The following is a 6,620-nucleotide window of genomic DNA, read 5'->3' on the forward strand; positions in this document are numbered from 1 at the left end:
GTGCAATGGCGCGATCTCGGCTCACCGCAACCTCCGCCTCCTGGGTTCAGGCAATTCTCCTGCCTCAGCCTCCTGCGTAGCTGGGATTACAGGCACGCACCACCATGCCCAGCTAATTTTTTGTACTTTTAGTAGAGACGGGGTTTCACCATGTTGACCAGGATGGTCTCGATCTCTTGACCTCATGATCCACCCGCCTCGGCCTCCCAGTGTTAGTGGAATATTACGTTATTTGTCTTTTTGTGATGGGCTTATTTCACTGGCATAGTGTCCTCAAGATTCATCCTTATTGTGTAGCATGTGTCAGAATTTCATTCTTTTTATAAGGCTGAATATATTCTATTGTATGTTTATACCACACTTTGTTTATCCATTCATTGATGGTCACTTTGAGTTGATTCCATCTTTTGGCTATTGTGTATAATACTGCAATGAAACCTAAGTGTACTAGAAAGGTAAGCTGTTTATGAGATCATGCGAAAACTTTTATTCTGTTCCTCATTTTCCTTAATTTTCCTTTTTTATGAGCATGAATTGCTTTCATAATCAGAAAAAAAATCAGGAAGTATCTTGTTTAGGGTTCTGGGGAAATAAGGGTAAAAAACAGCAGTGGCAGCAAGAAGGAAAGGAGAGGACAGATATGAGAGGCATTTCAGAAGGAGAATCAGCAGGACTTGACCACTGAGAGGTAAGGGAGAGAGGAGTGGAAGATGAAGCCTTCTTGGCCTGTGGTTGGAAGGGCTATCAGTCCTGGTGGGGCTTTGACTAGGGGAAGAGGGAGGAAATAAGGCTGGAGAGCCACCCAAGCCTTTGTTTAGCAGTTTGGACTTCTAGGAGGTACAGAGAAACCATTGAAAGGAAGTTAAATGACTTGATCTGATGTGCACATAGAGAGATTACACTGATAGTGCCAAATATCCCTTTGTGTTGCTTATACTGGAACTTCTATTAATTTCCTTTTATTTGAGATGAACCTTTAGTACTGAATTACACATATTATTCTCCTAAAAGCACCTGGAATATTTTAAACAAAGTTTTATTTAGAATACATTGATGCCTAATTGTGTCCGGCTTTTTTGTTTTGTTTCCTTTTTGTTTTTGTTGCAATGGCATGATCTCGGTTCACTGCAACCTCCACATCCTGGGTTCAAGCGATTCTCCGGCCTCAGCCCCTCGAGCAGCTGGGATTACAGGCACCCGCCATTATGCACAGCTAATTTTTGTGTTTTTGTAGAGATGGGGTTTCACCACGTTGGCCAGGCTAGTCTTGAACTCCTGACCTCAAATGATCTGCTCTCTTCGGGCTCCCAAAGTGCTGGTATTACAGGAATGAGCCTGGTATTACAGTGCCCTGCCTGTGTTCAGTTTTATCTCAATAACACAGTCTCCAGTAAATATACAACGTTATTTATTTATTTAGAGACAGAGTCTCACTCTTTCACTCAGGCTGGAATGCAGTGGCGCCAATCTCAGTTCACTGCAGCCTCCACCTTCAGGGTTCAAGCAATTCTCCTGCCTCAGCTTCCCAAGTAGCGCCACCATGCTGACTATTTAATTTTAATTTTAATTTTTTTTTTTTTTTTTTCATTTTTTAGTAGAGGCGGGGTTTTACCGTGTTGGTCAGGCTGGTCTCGACCTCCTGACCTCAGGTGATCCACCCATCTTGGCCTACCAAAAGTGCTCGGATTATAGGCATGAGCCACTGCACCCAACATTCTGTAAATATACTTTTTTTTTTTTTTTTTTTTTGCAGTTAAAGTTCAGCTTTTTATTGAACACATTATAAAAGAGGTTTAGTCAAAAAGACCAAAACCCATATCATCATCAGACTCTTAAAAGCCATGGCTGCTGCGCGGCTTCCTGACCGACTTGTTCCTCGGCAAGAGCGAACAGCGGTGAGTCAGGAGCAGGAGCGTGCGGACTAAGGATCCACAACAGCTACGACCGCATCTTCCTTAAAGAGCACTTTCTAACTTTAGTAGGAGAAATATGAATAATTGGGAAAGTAAACAAGAAACAAAAATAATTCAAAGTAGAGAATGTCATTTAACAGAATGTTTAGAATTCTGTCAAAATTTTAAAACTTAAAATTTTTCACATTTTATTGAAAATTCTGACAATCTCCTTTTGAGAGAAAATATAAAGTACACAGTGTCATATTAAGGAACTCTTACAAAATGAAAATTTTTATGGTCCAGATGGATTCAGCCCATTGCTTAGCTCTACTCCCACAAACCTGTAGCCTCTCTCTACTTCAGAGCATTACAGACAGAGGGAGCTAACTGTTGTGCTAACATTTGTAAATAGCTCTGCAGTTTACAAGAGCTGGATTTCCAAAAGATGCAAATCCATGGTCTCATTTTAGTTCTCCTTACAATTCTGTAGGGTAGGGATTGTCATTCCCATTTTCAAATAAGAAAATTGAAGATCAGAGGATGCGACAGACCCCTCTCAGATTCTATATCTAGTAAGGCCTGGAGTTCGAATCCAGATTTTATTTTCTTCTTATGTTTTAGCCTTTTGTTATGGAAAATTTTAGACATATACAAAAGAACAAAGGATAATAAAAGACGCCTAATATACTCAGCTTTAACAGTTACCAACATATGGTCACTTTTATTTCGTCTATACTGCCCGCTTCCACCCCACCTTAAATTATCATAAAGCAAATCTTAGGCATCATATTTCATCCATGAATACTGTACTTCAATATGCACATCTAAGAGAAGAGGATTTTTTCTTCCTCCTTTCCCCCCATGTAGTCACAATATCATTATTATACCTAGGAAAATAAATAGTAGTAATTCCTAAGTATTTTTAGTAGAGCCAGCATCCATTTAGTATGTTTATTTCTTTTATGTCTTTTATCCACTGTACCTTATAGGTGATGCTGTGCATAGCCTATTGCATTATGTCGGGAGACATCAAAGAGTGATGTCTGGTTAGCTCTCTTTGTGTGATAGTAAGATTGATCATGGGGTTCAGGTGTTGTTAGCATGATCCAGCTGTTTAAAGTCTCCCATCAGTCTTTCACGGAATGGCTTTAGCACCTGCTAATAATCACTGTCTAAATCCATTATTTTATTATATTAGGGGTTGCAAAATGAATTCACATTTTCTGATGCCAAGTCATGTGCTCTGTTTAATCCCACTATCTCCTAATTAAAGGAAGCCTTTACACACTGTCATCTATGCTCCACTCTGCTGGGGGGAAAAATTCCTCAATTAGTAGCTCAGCTCAATACAGTAATAAAAAAGAACCAGAGGCCTGGCGCGGTGGCTCACACCTGTAATCCCAGCACTTTGGGAGGCCAAGGTAGGTGGATCACGAGGTCAGGAGATTGAGACCATCCTGAGCAACGTGGTGAAACTCTGTCTCTACTAAAAATACAAAAATTAGCTGGGTGTGGTGGCATGCGCCTGTAGTTTCAGCTACTCAGGAGGCTGAGACTTGAGAATTGCTTGAACCCAGAAGATGAAGGTTGCAGTGAGCCAAGATCGTGACATTGCACAAAAAAAAAAAAAAAAAAAAAAAGAACCAGAACCTATATGCTCTGTCCAACACCAGCCTCTCCCAACATTGCTTTTCTGGGTTGGCTTATGTATTTGCAAGACCACACAGTGGAAGGGCTGCCTGTTTCAAACTGCTATTCCTCAACTACATTAGTAGCCTGCTAATGAACCTCAACCTACATTAGTAGCCGGCTAATGTAGATTGAGGAATATTTGGGTTAAAGGTTACAGCGTGCTTTTTTTTTTTTTTTAAGACGAAATCTCGCTCTGTCACCCAGGCTTGAGTGCAATGGCGCAATCTCATCTCACTGCAACTACCGCCTTCAGGTTTCAAGCGAGTCTCCTGCCTCAGTCTCCCAAGTAGCTGGGATTACAGGCATGTGCCACCATGCCTGGATAATTCTGTATTTTTAGTAGAGACAGGATTTCACCATGTTGGCCAGGCTGGTCTCAAAGTCTTGACCTCAAGTGATCCTCCAACTTTGGCCTCCCAAATTGCTGGCATTATAGGTGTGAGCCACCATGCCTGGCCTAGCATTTTTTTTAAATAGAAGAATTAAAAAAAAAAAAATCACAGTTCATCTCAGATACATCATATAGAGTAAGAATAAGTTTTGTCTTGTAAAAGTTTTGTTTCAACTCCATTTATGTATTTCTGAGCCATGATGTAAAATATATTTTTTATTGGGGTCCTAGTCAAGCCATATAATTTTTCCAGTGTTTGTTTATTTTTTTTCAGATGGAGTTTCACTCTTGTTGCCCAGGCTGGAGTGCAGTGGTGTAATCTCAGCTCACTGCAACCTCTGCCTCCTTGGTTCAAGTGATCCTCCTGCCTCAGCCTCGTGAGTAGCTGGGATTACAGCATATGCCACCATGCCCAGCTAATTTTTGCCTTTTTTTTTTTCAGTAGAGATGGGGTTTCACCATGCTGGCTAGGCTGGTCTCAAACTCCTGACCTCAGATGATCCGCCTGCCTTGGCCTCCTAAAGTGAAGGGATTACAGGCATGAGCCAACTGCACCAGCCTAATTTTTCCAGTATTTAAACAACCACCCTGTGCTATAGCAAGCTTCTCAGTCAAAGATTCATTTATGTTCAAGCCTGCTACTTATAATACAGTATATTGATCCATTTATAAAATAATACAGTGTATGGATTAATTTTAGAATTCCCTTCAAAGGCTTTCTTGGCTGACTACCAAGTAACCAAAATTAATTACATTATCCCTAATGACCAAATTAATCAATCCCCTGGTATTCAAATTGAACTGGATACATGAGGAATGTGAAAAACCTTCCAGAGATTTTCACATGTACTGACGTTTTTGTTTGTTTTTGTTTTTGTTTTTGTTTGAGATGGAGTCTGTTGCCCAGGTTGGAGTGCAATGGTGTAATGTTGGCTCACTGCAACCTCTGCCGCCTCCTGGGTTAAAGCAATTCTCCTGCCCCAGCCTCCCAAGTAGCTGGGATTACAGGTGCCCAACACCATGCCTGGCTAATTTGTGTATTTTTAGTAGAGACAGGGTTTCACCATGTTGGCCAGGCTGCTTTCAAACTGCTGACCTTGTGATCTGCCTGCCTTGGCCTCCCAAAGTGCTGGGATTACAGGCCTGGGCTACCGTGCCTGATCTTTTTTTTGGTATTTTTAGTAGAGACAAGATTTCACCATGTTGGCCAGGCTAGTCTTGAACTCCTGACCTCAGGTGTTCCACCCACCTTGGCCTCCCCAAGTGCTGGGATCACAGGGGTGAGCCACGGCGCCTGGCTGTACCAATGTTTTGGATTCTCTGGTTATACTTGAGGTAGAGTAAGTGATTCTAACCAGCACTGGAACGGTTAAAGGAATGCAGGGGCTCATCAGTATTAGTTGTTTGGAGAGGGGAAGGAAGTTAGGACTGGGCAGGAATGAGGGGGTGGAGAAACTAACTCAGCCCTTTGGTTGGCTTCTAGGCATGGGAATACAGTAGAGGGAGCTTGTCCTCCTATGCATATGATGGTAGGAAGAGTAGCCCTAATTTTGTTCCTGCCCTTTCTAATCAGGATGGGCTTAGGACATGAGCAGTGGAATATTTAGTGACATCAACAATGAAGGACTAGGAAATACAGACTTTGATTTATTTTTAAATTTAATTTTATTTTCTCTTGATACGGAGTCTCGCTCTGTCACCCAGGCTGGAGTGCAGTGGCGTCATCTCAGCTCACTGCAACCTCCGTCTCCCAGGTTTAAGTGATTCTCCTGCCTCAGCCTCCCGAGTAGCTGGGACCACAGGCGCCTGCCACCACACCTGGTTAACTCTTGTATTTCTAGTAGAGATGGGGTTTTGCCATTTTGGCCAGGCTGGTCTCGAACTCCTGACTTCAGATAATCCACCTGCCTCAGCCTCCCAAAGTGTGGGATTACAGGCATGAGCCACCACACTTGGCCATCTTTGATTTATTTTGTAAGTGATTCTCCATGGTCAGTATACTTTTAAGACTAGACCATGGTTTTGTTTTGTTTTGTCTTTGAGACCAGATATCTTTCTGTCACCCAGGCTGGAGTTGCTATGGTACAACCATAGTTTATTGCCACCTGAAACTGCCGGACTCAAGTGATCCTCCCACTTCAGCCTCCCAAGTAGCTGGGTTTACAGGTGCCCGCCACCCGACTAATTTTTATATTTTTAGTAGAGATGGGGTGTCACCACGTTGGTCAGGCTGATCTCGAACTCTTGACCTCAGATGATTCATGTGCCTCAGCCTGGCCAAGTATAGGTTATTTCTTTTCCTTTCTTTCTTTCTTTCTTTTTTTTTTTTTGAAACAAGAGTTTTGCTCTTATTGCCCAGACTGTAGTGCAAGTAATGGATCCATCTCGGCTCACCATGACCTCCGCCTCCTGTGTTCAAGCGATTCTCCTGCCTCAACCTCCCAAGTAGCTGGGATTATAGGCATGTGCTGCCACCATGCCTGGCTAATTTTGTATTTTTAGTAGAGGCAGGGTTTTTCCATGTTGGTCAGGCTGGCCTCCAACTGCTGTCCTCAGGTGATATGCCCTCCTTGGCCTCCCAAAGTGCTAGAGTTACAGATGTGAGCCACCATGCCTGGCCAAGGTTGCATTCTTTTTTTTTT

At 42.4% G+C, this 6,620-nt stretch overlaps 1 protein-coding gene across 2 annotated transcripts in view; it reads left to right on the forward strand.

Moving 5' to 3' along the window:
* The window catches only part of PKIG (cAMP-dependent protein kinase inhibitor gamma), a 96,942-nt gene that overhangs the window by 4,726 nt on the left and 85,596 nt on the right, over positions 1–6,620 (forward strand). The gene's annotated exons all lie outside the window — the stretch shown is intronic.

This window comes from Cebus imitator, unplaced genomic scaffold (genome assembly GCF_001604975.1).
Source record: "Cebus imitator isolate Cc_AM_T3 unplaced genomic scaffold, Cebus_imitator-1.0 Scaffold132, whole genome shotgun sequence".
Taxonomy (NCBI): domain Eukaryota; kingdom Metazoa; phylum Chordata; class Mammalia; order Primates; family Cebidae; genus Cebus; species Cebus imitator.